The sequence below is a fragment of the Scyliorhinus torazame genome, chromosome 19 (genome assembly GCF_047496885.1).
Source record: "Scyliorhinus torazame isolate Kashiwa2021f chromosome 19, sScyTor2.1, whole genome shotgun sequence".
NCBI classification, from domain to species: Eukaryota; Metazoa; Chordata; class Chondrichthyes; order Carcharhiniformes; family Scyliorhinidae; genus Scyliorhinus; species Scyliorhinus torazame.
This window is the reverse complement of record NC_092725.1, coordinates 120,769,585-120,787,696: the sequence shown is the minus strand read 5'-3', so window position 1 is coordinate 120,787,696 and position 18,112 is coordinate 120,769,585. Positions and strand designations below refer to the sequence as shown.

Sequence of the window (18,112 nt, the reverse complement as noted above, 5' to 3'; positions counted from 1 at the left end):
TTACCCTCGAGTCAGAGTCTTTACCCTCGAGTCAGGGCCTTTACCCTCGAGTCAGAACCTTTACCTTCGAATCAGTGTCTTTACCCTCGAATCAGTGTCTTTACCCTCGAGTCAGAGCGTTTTCCCTCGAGTCAGAGTCTTTACCCTCGAGTCACAGCCTTTATCCTCGAGTCAGAGCCTTTACCCTTGAGTCAGAGCCTTTACCCTCGAGTCAGAGTCTTTACCCTCGAGTCAGAGCCTTTACCCTCGAGTCAGAGTCTTTACCCTCGAGTCAGAGCCTTTACCCTCGAGTCAGAGCCTTTACCCTCGAGTCACAGCCTTTAGCCTCGAGTCAGAACCTTTACCCTCGAGTCAGAGTCTTTACCCTCGAGTCGGAGCCTTTACCCTCGAGTCAGAGTATTTACCCTCGAGTCGGAGCCTTTACCCTCGAGTCCGAGCCTTTACCCTCGAGTCACAGCCTTTACCCTCGAGTCAGAACCTTCACCCTTGAGTCAGAGTCTTTACCCTCGAGTCAGAGTCTTTACCCTCGAGTCAGAGCCTTTACCCTCGAGTCAGAACCTTTACCCTCGAGTCAGAGCCTTTACCCTCGAGTCAGAACCTTTACCCTCGAGTCAGAGCCTTTACCCTCGAGTCACAGCCTTTAGCCTCGAGTCAGAACCTTTACCCTCGAGTCAGAGTCTTTACCCTCGAGTCAGAGTCTTTACCCTCGAGTCAGAGTCTTTACCCTCGAGTCAGAGCCTTTACCCATGAGTCAGAACCTTTACCCTCGAATCAGAGTCTTTACCCTCGGGTCAGAGTCTTTACCCTCGATTCTGAGACTTTACCCTCGATTCAGAGCCTTATACCCTCGAGTCAGAGTCTTTATCCTCGAGTCAGAGCCTTTATCATCGAGTCACAGCCTTTATCCTCGAGTCAGAGCCTTTACCCTCGAGTCAGAGTCTTTACCCTCGAGTCAGAGTCTTTACCTTCGAGTCAGAGTCTTTACCCTCGAGTCAGATTCTTTACCCTTGAGGCACAGCCTTTACCCTCGAGTCAGAGCCTTTACCCTGGATTGAGAGCCTTTGTCCTCGAGTCAGAGCGTTTATCCTCAAGTCACAGCCTTTACCCTCGAGTCAGAACCTTTACCCTTGAGTCAGAGCCTTTGCCCTCGAATCAGTCTTTACCCTCGAGTCAGAACCTTCACCCTTGAGTCAGAGTCTTTACCCTCGAGTCAGAGTCTTTACCCTCGAGTCAGAGCCTTTACCCTCAAGTCAGAACCTTTACCCTCGTGTCAGAGCCTTTACCCTCGAGTCACAGCCTTTAGCCTCGAGTCAGAACCTTTACCCTCGAGTCAGAGTCTTCACCCTCGAGTCAGAGTCTTTACCCTCGAGTCAGAGCCTTTACCCATGAGTCAGAACCTTTACCCTCGAATCAGAGTCTTTACCCTCGGGTCAGAGTCTTTAGCCTCGAGTCAGAGACTTTACCCTCGATTCAGAGCCTTATACCCTCGAGTCAGAGCCTTTATCCTCGAGTCACAGCCTTTATCCTCGAGTCACAGCCTTTATCCTCGAGTCAGAGCCTTTACCCTCGAGTCAGAGTCTTTACCCTCGAGTCAGAGTCTTTACCTTCGAGTCAGAGTCTTTACCCTCGAGTTAGATTCTTTACCCTTGAGGCACAGCCTTTACCCTCGAGTCAGAGCCTTTACCCTGGATTGAGAGCCTTTGTCCTCGAGTCAGAGCGTTTATCCTCAAGTCACAGCCTTTACCCTCGAGTCAGAACCTTTACCCTTGAGTCAGAGCCTTTGCCCTCGAATCAGTCTTTACCCTCGAGTCAGAGTCTTTACCCTCGAGTCAGAGCCTTTACCCTCGAGTCAGAGCCTTTACCCTCGATTCAGAGCCTTTACCCTCGAGTCAGAGTCTTTACCCTCGAGTCGGAGCCTTTACCCTCGAGTCCGAGCCTTTACCCTCGAGTCACAGCCTTTACCCTCGAGTCAGAACCTTCACCCTTGAGTCAGAGTCTTTACCCTCGAGTCAGAGTCTTTACCCTCGAGTCAGAGTCTTTACCCTCGAGTCAGAGTCTTTACCCTCGAGTCAGAGCCTTTACCCTCATGTCAGAACCTTTACCCTCGTGTCAGAGCCTTTACCCTCGAGTCACAGCCTTTAGCCTCGAGTCAGAAACTTTACCCTCGAGTCAGAGTCTTTACCCTCGAGTCAGAGTCTTTACCCTCGAGTCAGAGCCTTTACCCATGAGTCAGAACCTTTACCCTCGAATCAGAGTCTTTACCCTCGGGTCAGAGTCTTTAGCCTCGAGTCAGAGACTTTACCCTCGATTCAGAGCCTTATACCCTCGAGTCAGAGCCTTTATCCTCGAGTCACAGCCTTTATCCTCGAGTCAGAGTCTCTACCCTTCAGTCACAGCCTTTACCCTCGAGTCAGAACCTTTACTCTCGATTTAGGGCCTTTATCCTTGAGTCAAAGCCTTTATCCTCGAGTCAGAGCCTTTACCCTCGAGTCAGAGTCTTTACCCTCGAGTCAGAGTCTTTACCTTCGAGTCAGAGTCTTTACCCTCGAGTCAGAGTCTTTACCCTTGAGGCACAGCCTTTACCCTCGAGTCAGAGCCTTTACCCTCGATTGAGAGCCTTTGTCCTCGAGTCAGAGCGTTCATCCTCGAGTCACAGCCTTTACCCTCGAGTCAGAACCTTTACCCTTGAGTCAGAGCCTTTGCCCTCGAGTCAGTCTTTACCCTCGAGTCAGAGTCTTTACCCTCGAGTCAGAGCCTTTACCCTCGAGTCAGAGCCTTTACCCTTGATTCAGAGCCTTTATCCTTGAGTCAGAGTCTTTACCCTCGAGTCACAGCCTTTACCCTCGAGTCAGACTCTTTACCCTCGAGTCAGAGTCTTTACCCTCGAGTCACAGCCTTTACCCTTGAGTCAGAACCTTTACCCTCGAGTCAGAGTCTTTACCCTCGAGTCACAGCCTTTATCCTCGAGTAACAGCCTTTACCCTCGAGTCAGAACCGGTACCTCTGAGTCAACCCTTTGTATACGAGGAGCTACGCTACAAGTGCTGCACTCGACTCTGAGCTCCTCTCACAGGTATGCTCGGTAGGTGCATGCCTTTTGAAGCCAGTCATGATTCGTGCCGTTAAATAGCCTGCCGCCGAAGGTGGATTTCTTGGGCGTAATTCTCCGGAAACGGCACGATGTCTGCCTACTGGCACCCAAAACGGCGCAAATCCGTCGGGCATTGCGCCGCCCCAAAGGTGCGGAATGCTCCGCATCTTTGGGGGCCGAGCCCCAACCTTAAGGGGCTAGGTCAGCGCCGGACGAATTTCCGCCCCGCCAGCTGGCGGAAAAGGCCTTTGGTGCCCCGCCAGCTGGCGCGGAAATGACATCTCCGGGCGGCGCATGCGCGGGAGCGTCAGCGGCCGCTGACGGCATTCCCGGCATGCGCAGCGGAGGGAGTCTCTTCTGCCTCCGCCATGGTGGAGACCGTGGCAGAGGCGGAAGGGAAAGAGTGCCCCCATGGCACAGGCCCGCCCGCGGATCGGTGGGCCCCGATCGCGGGCCAGGCTACCGTGGGGGCACCCCCCGGGGCCAGATCGCCCCGCGCCCCCCCCAGGACTCCGGAGCCCGTCCACGCCGCCTTGTCCCGCCGGTAAGGTAGGTGGTTTAATTTACGCCGGCGGGACAGGCATTTTAGCGGCGGGACTTCGGCCCAGACGGGCCGGAGAATCGCGCCGGGGGGCCCGCCAACCGGCACGGCGCGATTCCCGCCCCCGCCGAATCTCCAGTGCCGGAGACTTCGGCAACCGGCAGGAGCGGGATTCACGCCAGCCCCCGGCGATTCTCTGACCCGGCGGGGGGTCGGAGAATCTCGCCCCTGGAAGGGGGTTGGCACTATTTATTATTACCTATGGGCCAGATACAGAGATGTAAATGTACTATAATGACGCTCCCAAATTAAACAACGGGAAACACAGTCCGTCACTGACAGGGGACAGGGCCAATCACAGCAAGCTTTCAGGTTGACCGAGAACCTAAAACAGAAAATTCCGACAGTGCAGAAGGAGGTCATTTGGCCCATTGAGTCTGCACCAACCATCTGATAGAGCACCCCACCAAGGCCCACACATCCACTTGATCCCCCAAACCCCCAACCCCACCTAACCTGCACAGCTTTGGGCACTTCGGGGCAATTTAGCATGGCCAATCTGTAATGATTGGCACTCATGCACATAATGAGATACAGACAGGCAGTGACAGACACTCAGTACAGCCAATCAACACACAGGACACTAGAAGGTGGTCTCCCACTATAAAACACACGAGGCATCAGCCTCTGCCTCTTTCCACTGGTGACAACTGTAGTGACAGTCAGGATGTATATATCAGTTAGCATCTTCTACATGCGGCTCAGAGCTAGTCTGGTCTAGTTAGTTATAGTTAGCTCACTTAGATTAGTAGAGTGTCAACCCACAGTGAACTGTGTGCACTGCTCAGCAAGTTCAATAAAGCGTATTAAACTTCCATCAAAGTTTGGTGTCTACTTTCAAGTACAACTGCATCCAGTTGCAGTCCGTGTTACCCCAGGGTGAATAACTCGACATGGTACCAGTAGTCTACTTTATCTAAGTAGATAAAGTTATCAAGACTTCAGTATGCTAGTGTTATAAGAATGTTATTCTTGAAAATCTGGATTCAATATCTATTGAATACAGGTGCATAGAGCATAGTCACTTTACAATCTCGAGTAGTTCCGTGATGACCAGCAAGTGCCTTCCAGCGGCATGGAGAAGATCCAGGCACCTCCACAGCTCCGGATCACCGGCAATCTCGGCACCAACTGGCGGGTCTTGAAGCAGAGGTTCCTTCTCTAAATTGAGGCCTCAGGCCTCGAGGATGCGTCCGACGCCAGAAACATCGCGCTGCTCCTATCAACTGCGGGGGACCAAGCCGTCCAGATTTTCAACTCGCTTACTTTTACCGACGGCGAGGACAAGACCAAATTCAAGACCGTTTTAGCGAAGTTCGACAGTCACTGTGAAGTCGAAACAAACGAGAGCTTTGAGCACTATGTCTTCCAACAACGCATTCAGGGTAAGGATGAACCTTTCCAATCCTTTCTAACTCATCTCCGTATATTAGCGCAGTCCTGTAATTATGGTGACACCGCTGGTTCCATCGTCAGGGATCAGATCGTGTTTGGGGTGCACTCCGATTCTTTGCAGGAGCAACTCCTCAAAATTAAGCACATGACCCTGCCAGTTGCAATCGAGACGTGTATAGTCCATGAACATGCGAGAAATCGGTACTCCCGTTTCAAATCGGCAGAACATGAACAACTTGCCTCCCACGAGGCAGAGAGTGTACAGGCCATCGCCCGGATGCAGCGCCTCAGTATCGATGAAAGCGGCCATTTTGCGTGCTTTTCCCAGGGCCCCACCCATGCGCCACACGAACGGGAGAACGAAGCGGCCGAAGACCAAACTGCGCAGGTGCGAACGTCGGCTGACCGCACTGCGCATGTGCGACAACGCACAGAGTGTAACAACGTAAACGTCATGACATGCCCGAACGGTGGCACCGCCCACTTAAAGCGGCAATGCCCTGCAAAAGGCAGGTGATGTTTAAATTGTGGGATGCCTGGACATTATGCAGCCTTGTGCAGTTCTGCACCACCGGTCAAGGGCCAGCGATCCCATTTCCAACGCAAGCGCGTTCGATGTGTACAGCCAGGTCTACTGGATTCTGATCCTGGTAGCACTACGGATCCAGAGGTTGACTGCCTGGAGACCCCATATCATGTGGGCATCATCACTACAGGTGAGTATGCCTCTTCAAATTCAGCAAGACTCCTATCTATCCTCAATGTGAATTCTGAGGAGGAATGGCGTGCTGTCATACACGCAAATCAATGTAGCATCCTGTTCAAGCTGGACACTGGTGCTTCTGCCAATCTCATCTCTCAAGCTGATTGTGACCGCATTAAAAAGCAACCAAAAATTCTTTCGCCAGCCTGCCAGCTCCTCAATTATAATGGCAATGCCATAACTGCACTAGGATCTTGTCATTTATTTGTCTCCAACAAGACCATGCGATGCAACACGGCGATTCAAAATCGTCAAGCCTGATAAGGCATCCTTGCTTGGTGCCCATGCATGCAAGCTACTCAACCTCGTACAACGAGTCCATGCCATGTCTTCTTCCTCCAATGTGGATCTTCAGGCTGACATTGATGACATCCTTGCTCAATATCCAGATGTGTTTGATGGAATGGGTACGCTGCCATACTGCTACAAGATCCTACTCAGGCCTGATGCCACGCCTGTAATCCACGAACCACGCCGGGTGCCGGCTCCTCTGAAGGAACGTTTAAAGGCACAGCTACAGGAGGTCCAAGACCAGGGCATCATCTCCAAAGTGACGGAACCAACTGACTCGGACAGCTCGATGGTCTGTGTGAAGAAGCTCTCAGGAGAGTTGCGGATATGCATAGATCCCTAAGATCTTAACCGGAACATAATGCGGGAACACTACCCCATCCCGAAGCGGGAGGAACTGACCAGTGAGATGGCACATGCCAAATTCTTCACGAAGCTCGATGCATCGCATGGTTTCTGGCAGATACAACTGGATGAGTCCAGCAGGAAGCTCTGCACGTTCAACACACCATTTGGCAGGTACTGTTATAACCGTATGCCGTTCGACATTGTTTCAGCCTCTGAAATCTTCCACAGGATCATGCAGCAGATGATGGAGGGCATTGAGGGTGTGCATGTCTACATAGATGATGTAATCATATGGTCCACGACCCCCGAGGAACACATATTTTGTCTCAAACAAGTCTTTTGACGTGTCCATGCAAACAGCCTCATGCTGAACAAGGCTAAGTGCTCCTTTGGCATGTCAACTGTCAAGTTCTTGGGTGACCAAATGTCCCAGCAGAGTGTGTGATCAGATTAGGACAAAGTCAAGGTCATTAACGCCATGAAGACCCCGGAAGACAAAAAGGGGGTGCTACCCTTCCTCAGTATGGTGAACTTCTTGGGAAAATTCATTCCCAACCTGGCCTCACACACCACGGCTCTCAGGTATCTGGTGAAGAAGTCCACTGCATTCCAGTGGCTACCCACACATCAAGCAGAATGGCTCGAGCTAAAGGCAAAGCTCACCACTGCTCTGGTACTAGCGTTTTTTGACCTGGACAGGGAAACAAAAATCTCCACGGACGCAAGCCAGGACGGCATTGGTGCGGTGCTCCTCCAGAGGGACGACTCCTCGTCCTGGGCTCCAGTTGCTTATGCATCAAGGGCCATGACTCCTACTGAACAGAGGTACGCCCAGATAGAAAAAGAGTGCCTGGGCTTCCTAACCGGCATTGTAAAGTTCCATGACTACGTCTACGGTCTACCAACCTTCATAGTGGAGACTGACCATAGACCCTTGGTCCATATCGTTCATAAGGACTTGAATGACATGACGCCCAGGCTTCAGCGCATTTTCCTTCGACTCCGCAGGTACGATTTTGAGTTAGTATCCACACACAGGCAAGGAGCTGATAATTGCGGATGCCCTGTCCCGCTCCATCACCTCGCCCTGTGAACAGGTTGACTTCATCCACCAAACTGAGGCACAGGTGCAGCTGTGTGCCAGCAACCTCCCCACCCCAGATGAAAGAGTGATCAACATTCGTGAAGGGACTGCCAAAGACCCTATTCTGCAGCGTGTAATGCACCACCCCGCAAAATGGCTGGCAAAAAGGGCAATGCCCTCAGTTCTTTAATGTAAAGGACAACCTGACAGTCGTCGAGGGGATCCTCCTCAAGCTAGATCGTATCGTTATTCCTCACAGTCTGCAGAGCTTAGAGCTCAAACAAATCCACAAGGAATGCCTAGGTGTCGAAAAGTGTTGGCGCAGGGCCTGGAAGGCTCTCTATTGGCCTGGAATCAGTCAGGACATATCCAACATGGTCCGCAATTGTGCGACCTGCCAGCATTTCCAGCCTGCTCAGGCGAAAGAAACACTCCAGCAACACGAGATCGTGACCTCCGCATGGTCCAAGGTGGGACTCGACCTTTTTCACACCAATGGGCGTGACTATGTGCTCATCATAGATTACTTCTCAAATTACCTGGAAGGTCTGAAGCTGTCAGACCTCACATCAAGGACAGTCATCAAGGCCTGCAAGGAGACATTTGCCAGGCATGGTATTCCACTCACTGTCATGAGACAATGGTCCCTGCTTCCACAGCCAAGAGTGGTCCAATTTTGCCAAGTCGTACCAATTCAAACACATCACCTCAAGGCCACACTACCCACAGTCCAATGGGAAGGTCGAGAAAGGGGTCCATATAGTGAAGCAACTGCTCTGCAAGGCTGCAAACTCTGCTTCTGAGTTCAACCTTGCGCTGCTGGCTTACAGGGCAACCCCTCTGTCCACCGGTCTGTCTCCAGCTCAACACCTCATGAATAGAGACCTGCGGATGACTGGTCCGGCCATACACTTACCAGACCTGGATCACCTCCCAGTGCTGCAAAAGGTGCAGCAACTCAGGAACCGGCAAAAGCTGACATACGATGCTCATGCTACCGATTTGCCTGTGCTATCTCCGGAAAATGCTGTTCGGATCAAGCTACCTGATGGAGGCTGGTCAGCCCCAGCTGTTGTTGTTCGACAGGCTGCTCCCAGATCGTTTGTGGTTCGTAAGGCTGATGGCTCCATTGTCAGGCGCTACAGAAGGGCACTGCGCAAAGTTGCCTGCCCACCACCAAATCTTACTTTTCCATATGTTGTCGTGCCTCCTCCGGACACCTCGCACCACGAGGCCACCAATCTGGCAGCAATCCCGCCTGTCAAGGCGCCGTCGTCCCCACCTCCACCTCTCAGGAGGTCGACAAGGATCCAACGCCAGCCCCAAAGATTGGACTTATAGACATTTATCTTGTAAATTTTGTTCTGTATCTGCATGCTAAACACCTCTTATGTATATATTCATCCACTCGCCATTTAATATAAATAGTTATACATGTACATACAGCTGCATACGCTCCAAAAGGGGGGATGTCATGATATGCACTCATTCACATAATGAGATACAGATAGGCAGTGACAGACACCCAGTACAGAATATCAACACACAGGACAGAACACAACCAATCACTAAGCAGAAAACGAGAGGGGGATTTCCCACTATAAAACACACGAGGCATCAGCACTCTGCCTCTTTCCACTGGTGACAACTGTAGTGACAGTCAGGGTGTATATATCAGTGAGCACCTTCTACCCGTGGCTCAGAGCTAGTCTGGCCTAGTTAGTTATAGTTAGCACACTTAGATTAGTAGCTTGTCAACCCACAGTGAACTGTGTGCACTGCTCAGCAAGTTCAATAAAATGTATTAAACTTCCATCAAAGTTTGGTGTCTACTTTCAAGTATTACTGCATCCAGTTGCAGTCCGTGTTGCCCCAGGGTGAATAACACGATACAATCCACTTAATCTCCACATTTTTGGTCAGTGGGAGGAAACCCATGCAGACACAGGGCGAACGTGCAAACTCTACACAACCACCCAGGCCGGAATTGAACCGGGTTCCCTGGCGCTGCAATGCAGCAGTGCTACCCATTGTGCCATCAACACGATAGTTTTCGCTTCAGTCATTGAACCCGCCCAACACAAATGTGACAGAAAATCCCAGTCAGAGAATCAGACACTGAATGGAACATATAAGTATTTGTATCAAACTGAAGTGATTTTGGCTTCTTTGCCATCAAGAATATAAAGCTTAACTTGGACATGAAATTGCTTCATGCTTTTATCAACAGCATGAGATCACTTGAGGCAGTTTGTCCATCAATACAAATGCTGAATCTGGAACTAATCCATTGTAAATAAATCATCCATACCTATTAATATTAACCTTTGTTGTTACATATTGTGTATTGACGCTCTGGATTGATTGGTGCCTTGTTCATCTCATTGCTGATTTTCAGTATTTGGAAAAATAAAGACCAAATATCATTCATCGATCTGTGAGAATACAACTTGATCGACTGATTCGCTCTTAGGTGAAGAAGGTAAGGGTTAACTGGTCCCCCACTTCCAGCAGAGAGCTGGTCATGAAGTAATCGCAGGTCAGAGTTAGGACTGCAACTATCTGCTCATTCTCCAACTTGCTCTCGGTTTGAGTGTGTTCAGTAAGTTTACCCTAGCATTATATTGATAAGCAACAGTGCTACCCACTGTACTACCGTGGTTGGTAATTTATTGCTGGTATCCACACAGTATGGTAAGATATTGCTACAGGCTTTTATTTGTCATTTTAACAATACATTATCTGCAGGCAGCACGGTAGCATAGTGGGTAGCACAGTTGCTTCACAGTGCCAGGGTTCCAGGTTCCATTCCCGGCTTCGGTCACTGTCTGTGTGGAGTCTGCATGTTCTTCCCGTGCCTGCGTGGGTTTCCTCCGGGTGCTCCAGTTTCCTCCCACAAGTCCCGAAAGACATGCTGTGAGGTCATTTGGACATTCTGAATTCTCCCTCTGTACCCGAACAGACGGCAGAATGTGGTGACTAGGGGCTTTTCACAGTAACTTCATTGCAGTATTAATCTAAGTCCACTTGTGACAATAAAGATTATTGTATTGGTGGCCTCTTCACCTTCATGACTGACCAACCACATTTAGCCTTATTTGCCGGAGTAAATCATGCCAATCCCTAGTTTCTAAATTAGACTTTTCTCATCAGAAACCAACAAAAAAAACTGCAGAGAGAATACCATTATAATTTTTTTTTAATTTGCTAAAATAAAAGCAAAGAATGCCAGAAATGGTCAAGTTGCCTGTCAACATCTGAACGCAGAAAAGACTGGCTGATACTTTCAATGGGCATCCTTCAATTCGAACAATGAATCCAAGTCAAAACATCAACCTGTATTTTTCCTGAAATGTTGGTATGTTATTACTGGTATCCGCACAGTATGGTAAGATATTGCTCCAGGCTTTTATTTGTCATTTTAACAATACATTAAGGAGTGAAGATATTAAGGTGTGAAAATTGGTCCTGTTGCACTCAATTTCCAGGATGCAAGAAGAGTAATTTCAATGCAATGTCAGTTCTGTGCCTGTGTGTCTTGTGCCACCATTTTGGTTAAGTCGGCTTTGCCAGCATTCTGGTGGCCACCTAAAACAGACATAAGGCCCTCCACATGTAAAAATAAGGGGCCTAAAATCTGTTTCAGGTCCTCTTGCTGAAATCAAGGGGGCAATTATTGGAGCAAGTGTCTCCGCTTTGGATTCTTTCGTGGCCAACAAAGTACACGTAATATTTTTCCCACAAAAACTATCAACCCGCAAGCATGACCCCAACCTTCCTGTTGCTTGCCATCTTAATTCAGCACCTTGCTTCCATGCCCACATGTCCATCCTTGACCTGCTGCAATGCCCGAGTGAAACCCAACGCAAGTTGGAGGTGCAGCATCTCATCCTCCGATCAGGCACGTTGCAACCCTCAGCACTCAACGTTGTGTTCAACATCTTTATACTGTGACTCTTCTCCTCCAGCTTAAATCATTTTTTAATATCCCATGCATTTATTGTCACAATGCAAAAACTCTCCCTTCCCCCACCCCCTACCACCATGGGTCACCTCTTCCTTGTTCTTAAAGTTGCTACATCTTGTTGCAATCTCTCCCAGCTGCAGTATAATGTCCAACACATGTTCCCTCTCTTTAGTTCAACTGAAGAGTCCAACGGACTCAAAACGTTAACTCTGTTTTCACTCCAAACAGGTGCTGTCAGACCGGCTGAGTTTTTCCAGCGTTCTGTGTTCTTGTATCAGTAATCATTGCTGTGCAGGAGGAGTGCCCACTCCTCTGCAACATCCACGATCGACCACTCCACATTGCCACTACATTACTCCTCCCAACACCTTCAGGCCATTGCTGGCACGCAGCCTGATATTGACATCTTCAAATAGTGGGCCAGCCCCTCAAATGCGATAGGCTTACGAAAGGAGGCCCCAGGCCTAATGTTTGGACGCCTTTGGACATATTGGATGGGGCATGCATTGCCTGACCTGAGCTAATTCATAGACACAGAAGCAGAGTCCGGCTGAATTTCTCCTCTGAAATCTTGTCATCAATTCAAAGGTAATCACTTGCCAGCAGCGGACATTCTTAGAAGTTAGTACATATGACAAAAGTTGCAAATGTGAAAGGAAAAGAAGCGGTAATGCTGAAAATCTGAAAAAAAAGCCACCAAATTGAACTGCAAGCCAATGGCACATCTAAAATGAGAGCAGCTAGTGAACGGTTCAGAACCTGAAAGGGGAAGTAACCTTCACAGCACTGACCAAAACAAAACAATGCAGGACACAACAGCAAGTGAAAGTTGCAGACCAATATACAAAATGCGCTGAGAAGTTACAGATAGGAAGTGGATTTAAAAGAAAGAACTTGCATTTAAACTGCACTTTTCACAACCCCAGGTTGCTCCAAACTGCTCGACAATTACAATCATTGTCGTAATGTAATACATACGGATGCCAATTGCATAGAGCAAGGTCCCGCACACGGTAATGACCAGATAACCTGTTTTAGTGCTGTTGGTTGAATGTTAAATGTTGGCCAAGAACTGAGAGGAACTCTGCTATTCTTCCTCAAAATGATGTCATGGTTCCTGTTACGTCCATCTTAAGGTTACAAGTGGGGCCCCGGTTTAGTATCTCATGGGAAAGACAACATCTCTGACAGTGCAGCATTTCTTTAGTAGAATCAGCATATACTCTGTGCTCCAATGAGTGACTTGAACTTAGAGCCTTCTGATGCAGAAACGCGCCGGCTGCCACTGAAAAGAGCTGGAAGTTATTTGGTGACTTTTACCACGATAGGCCAAGGTTTAGTAAATAGCTATTGAATTTCTGATGTTGGCCTCTCTACGAATGAGCACCAAAGGGGAATTATATGCACAGAAGCTGCAAATGCACAGCATAAGTATGCCTATAATAGCATCAACTAGTGATGCCAGTCAATGGGACAGGTGTAGTGATGTCATGACATTGGGATATGCCTATGTTATAATACTGCAGGTACAGTGGTTTTATTAGGCAAATATTAAGATTCACTGAGGAATGGGTCATCCCTTATTAACCTCTGACTCCAGATATCATGCTGACATTTTAATATAATCTCAATGGAGATATTATTTCACTGTACAGAAACTGAAGTTGCAGAGAAACATACCATTAAATGCTCACATAGTTCTGAACATAGTTCGAATAAAAATGTCTGTTGTTATTATTACTCTGTCCTTAATATGTGCAGATGTTCACTGATGCCAGTAGGAGAGATCTGTGTGTGTTGTAGTAAAAGCGAATGGTAACTGGGCCCTTGATCACCAAAGATGAGCCATTATTTTATAATGGTTGGTTTTTAAAAAACAAGTCTGTACATAGATTTTTGCTCATTCCAGAACAAACGGTTCACGTTTTTTTCCTATAGATTGACAGAAACACTCAAATGTTTGCCAGCCAAGACTAATGTCAATTTCTTCACTGGTTTCTGGGAATTAAATTTATTATGCATTCCAGCATTCAAGTATGTTTTCAAGGCACAATTAGATACAGCACTTGGGGTGAAAGGGATAAAGGATATGGGGGAAGAGGGTGGGACCAGGTTATTGAGTTGGATGATCAGCCATGATCATAATACATGGCGGAGCAGGTGTGAAGGGCCGAATGGCCTCCTCCTGCTCCTATTTTCAAAACTTTTTTCCACTTGAGGGACAATTTAGCGTGGCTAATCCACCTACCCTGCACATTTCAGGGTTGTGGTGGTGAGACCCACACAGAGACAGGGAGAATGTGCAAACTCCACACAGACAGTGACTGAGGCCATGACCGAACCCGGGTTCTCGGCGTCGTGAGGCAGCAGTGCTAACCACTGTGCCGCCCCCGACTGCTCCTATTTTCGATGTCTCAGCAAAATGTTGCTGCATAAAGACACTTTCAAAGACCTATTTTGCCATTTCAGTGAGTTGAGTGCCTATGTATGTGCCCGCTGCCCCAGTGCGCTCCTTCAGTTCTGTAACTTTGTAAGAATGCACACATTAATTGAACTAAGGCCCTGAAAATCGTGGCCCAGAGATTGCTTGAGTGAGGAGCATCGCAAATTGAGTTGACTTTAATCTTACCCCATTGGAACTGCAAATTACTGGAAATTTGAATTGAAATCTGGTGCAAACGGAACACTTGGAACCTCCTGAACCCCAGGTCCAATGAAAGTTAAATAAAATGTAAAGGTAGGGAACGAAATAGAGAAAAAAGCAGTAAGGTGTACTGGAGTCACATTTAAAATAGAAAAGGAAATAAAGAGAGGGGGAAAAAATAGATTATCAGCAACACAAAAGTCAGAAAAGGAAAGTAAGAAAAACAGTACAAAATTTATAAGACCATAAGACATAGGAGCGGAAGTAAGGCCATTCGGCCCATCGAGTCCACTCCACCATCCAATCATGGCTGATTTCAACGCCATTTACCCGCTCTCTCTCCATAGCCCTTAATTCCTCGAGAAATCAAGAATTTATCAACTTCTGTCTTAAAGACACTCAACGTCCCGGCCTCCGTCACCCTCTGTGGCAATGAATTCCACAAACCCACCACTCTCTGGCTGAAGAAATTTCTCCTCATCTCTGTTCTAAAGTGACTCCCTTTTATTCTAAAGATGTGCCCCCGGGTCCTAGTCTCCCCTGCTAATGGAAACAACTTCCCTACATCCACCCTATCTAAGCCATTCATTATCTTGTAAGTTTCTATTAGATCTCCCCTCAACCTGCTAAACTCCAATGAATATAATCCCAGGATCCTCAGACGTTCATCGTATGTTAGGCCTACAATTCCTGGGATCATCCGTGTGAATCTCCGCTGGACCCGCTCCAGTGCCAGTATGTCCTTCCTGAGATGTGGGGCCCAAAATTGCTCACAGTATTCTAAATGGGGCCTAACTAGTGCTTTATAAAGTATTTAAAATTTAAACCGTGGAACACCTCCAAAAACATACTACCTCTGGGAGTGAGTCTTCACAAATTCATTCATTAATCATATCACCATCAACATAGAACATACAGTGCAGAAGGAGGCCATTTGGCCAATCGAATCTGCACTGACCCACTTAAGCCCTCACTTCTACCCTATCCCCGTAACCCAATAACCCCTCCTGTAACTTTTTGGACACGAAGGGCAATTTAGCATGTTCAATCATGCAATAACAGGCAGCATGGTAGCACAAGTGGATAGCACTGTGGCTTCACAGTGCCAGGGTCCCAGGTTCGATTCCCCGCTGGGTCACTGTCTGTGCGGAGTCTGCACGTTCTCCCCGTGTCTGCATGGGTTTCCTCCAGGTGCTCCGGTTTCCTCCCACAGTCCAAAGACGTGTAGGTTAGGTGGATTGGCCATGATAAATTGCCCTTAGTGACCAAAAAAAGGTTGGGAGGGGTTGTTGGGGATAGGGTGGAAGTGAGGCTTAAATGGGTCGGTGCAGACTCGATGGGCCAAATGGCCTCCTTCTGCACTGTACATTCTATGTTCTATGTAACCTGCCCGTCTTTGGACTGTGGGAAGAAGCCGGAGCACCCGGAGGAAATGCACGCAGACACGGGGAGAACGTGCAGACTCTGACATCCAGTCACCCAGCGGGGAATCGAACCAGGGACCTTGGCGCTCTGAAGCCACAGTGCTAACCACTATGTCACCGGGGCTGGTTTAGCACAAGGCCAGAGAGCTGGCTTTTAAATCAGGCCAATTCCCGTACTAGCCTCCCCGAACAGGTGCCGGAATGTGGCGACCAGGGGCTTTTCACAGTAACTTCATTTAAAGCCTACTTGTGACAATAAGCGATTTCATTTCACCATGTCGCCCCCGACTGCTTCATTCTTGTGACATGAATTACTAACCCTAAGTGACTGAGATCGACTTGTACGCAGTGAGGCTCAGGGCCAGGATACCATTCGTTAAGTTTTGGGGAGATTAACAGCGGATCAATTGCCCAACAATCTGTGCTGAAGGGAAAGGTCATGGCATTTCTCTTGGCCAATAGTTTTTTCACCCACCAGCCCCCTCCAGCAACCTTGATATTTTTGTTCATTTCACAAACCACCTTCACTTCATGGGATTTTGCAAATGCAAATGCCACGATTGATCGAGATTGCCGTTGCAGTTGTATGTAGTCTGCAGTGATCCCGTTACATAGAGAAAAAAGTGTTTCTCTGACACTTTTCAGTCCGGCTTAACAGGGTGGGTGACTTCTAGCCACGCTTTCCAAAGTGCTCAGACATTGATGGTTGTATTTCCCACCTGATTAATGAGAACGGAGTGAGGTGAGGTTGTACAGGTAAAAGCCACCTCTTCTCTCCGAGACTGCCAATACTATCCCCATCACACAAACCTACAGCTGCGGTACCTCAACATCTGGAAACAATCCCCCCCCCCCCCCCCCCGCTGGTGCTGGAGAACTTGCTGAAATGCAAGCAGCGGCTGGACAAGATGACCTTACCTTGCTAACCTCGGCTAACTTTTAGTAATTCCTTCAGGCAGGACCTCTGCGACCAACATGTCCCGGACAGCCGCCTTCACATCCAAAATTCCATTCCACTGATGGCTTACTCATTAATTGTGACCCTCTGAATGCCGGAGATGCCGAGTGTGTGGCTTGGCACAGTCCCGCGCCGAGGGAAACAAACAGTTCCCCACCTGTTTAAAAAAAAACAACTTTCAAAAACAACACAGGCGTGTGTTTTTTTTTGGGCCAGAAAACTTCCCCGGTACAACCCGTTCAAAATCACGTTTTTAATTGGGAAAGCAAAGAATTCAAATATTGTCCACCCCCCTCCTCCTCTCTAATGCACTCCTGGGACTTAACGTTGAAAGAAACGCATTTGAATTTAACAGCGAGCGCCGGTGTTGAGCAATGACACAGGAATGTTTGAGTTACTCTTCTTGGCTTTCACTGCACCATGATACTGCAGCACCCCGCTGTAATTCAACAATCGCAAGTTTTACCTTCAGTGCAGCAGAATGTTTCACCAAATAATTTGGCACACTGGGTTTAGTTTTCCTTATACTTGTTGGGAACTTCACTTGTTTCACGTCTTAAGTTCTGGCTGTCAAATCAGGTCATTTTTTGGGAAAATTAATCCTGTCTATGTGTTTGTTGTTGGTTACCGAAATGAAAGTTCTTGGCAGCCCAGTTTGTGCTCTGGCCGCTATCTAGTGACCCCTGCTGGAATATGTACGTGTGTGGATTTTGGGTGAGAACTGAGAAGCGGGCTGTGTCCTGACGCCTGTGGCAACAGTTCGGTTGCTGGCTCTACTTCCAGGTACATCCTACCTGGGGCCAGGGCTCTGCTCAGACGAAGGAAGTCCTGAGCCCAGAAATGCTCGATTAGACGAGGGCAGGCAACATTTTGAAGTAGGTTGAACACCGTTATGGTGTCTCCCTCCCCCCATCCCAATGATCAGAATAGAATCCCTACAGAAGGAGGCCCATTCGGCCCATCGAATGCCAAACCAGCTGCTTCGATCCTGCCCTTCACTCGGCGGGCAAGAAGCCAAAATGTGTCAATGCATTCCAACTGTTAAGCATTGAAGTTAGAATGCCCTGTGACTTCATAAAGCATGCTCAGGAATCTACACTCTTACAGTCAATAATAATAATTTTTTATTAGTGTCACAATACACTGTAATGAAGTTACTGTGGAAATCCCCTAGTCGCCTGTTAGGGTACACAGAGGAAGAATTCAGAATGTCCAATTCACCTAACGAGCACATCTTTCGGGACTTGTGGGAGAAAACCGGAGCAGCGGGAGAAAACACACACAGACAAGGGGGGAACATGGGGAGTCCACACAGACAGTGACCCAAGCCGGGTCCCTGGGGCTGTGGAGAAACAGTGTTAACCACTGTGCTACCATTCCGCCAAATGCAATACGCAATATGTAATAACTTCCAAATAATATGTGAATGTTCGTTTAATTGTACAATACACATGTGAAGCCACACCTATGTGTAAAATAGCTTAACAAAACCCTTAAGAAGTGTTAAGAAGTGGAAACAAACAAGCTCACTCTTGTATATCAAACC

At 48.3% G+C, this 18,112-nt stretch overlaps 1 protein-coding gene across 3 annotated transcripts in view; it reads right to left on the bottom strand.

The window, feature by feature from the left end:
* rassf9 (Ras association domain family member 9) overlaps positions 1-17,228 on the bottom strand; it is a 150,945-nt gene extending 133,717 nt beyond the window's left edge. Inside the window, exons 1-2 of one of the 3 annotated variants that reach the window (XR_011936548.1) lie at positions 17,033-17,228; positions 16,527-16,723 (exon numbers count right to left, since the gene is read on the bottom strand). The gene's annotated coding sequence lies outside the window, so the exon portion shown is untranslated. The remainder of the gene's footprint in view (positions 1-16,526; positions 16,724-17,032) is intronic. The other 2 variants (XM_072485127.1, XM_072485128.1) reach the window with 2 other exon arrangements.
* Positions 17,229-18,112: the final 884 nt, after the last annotated feature.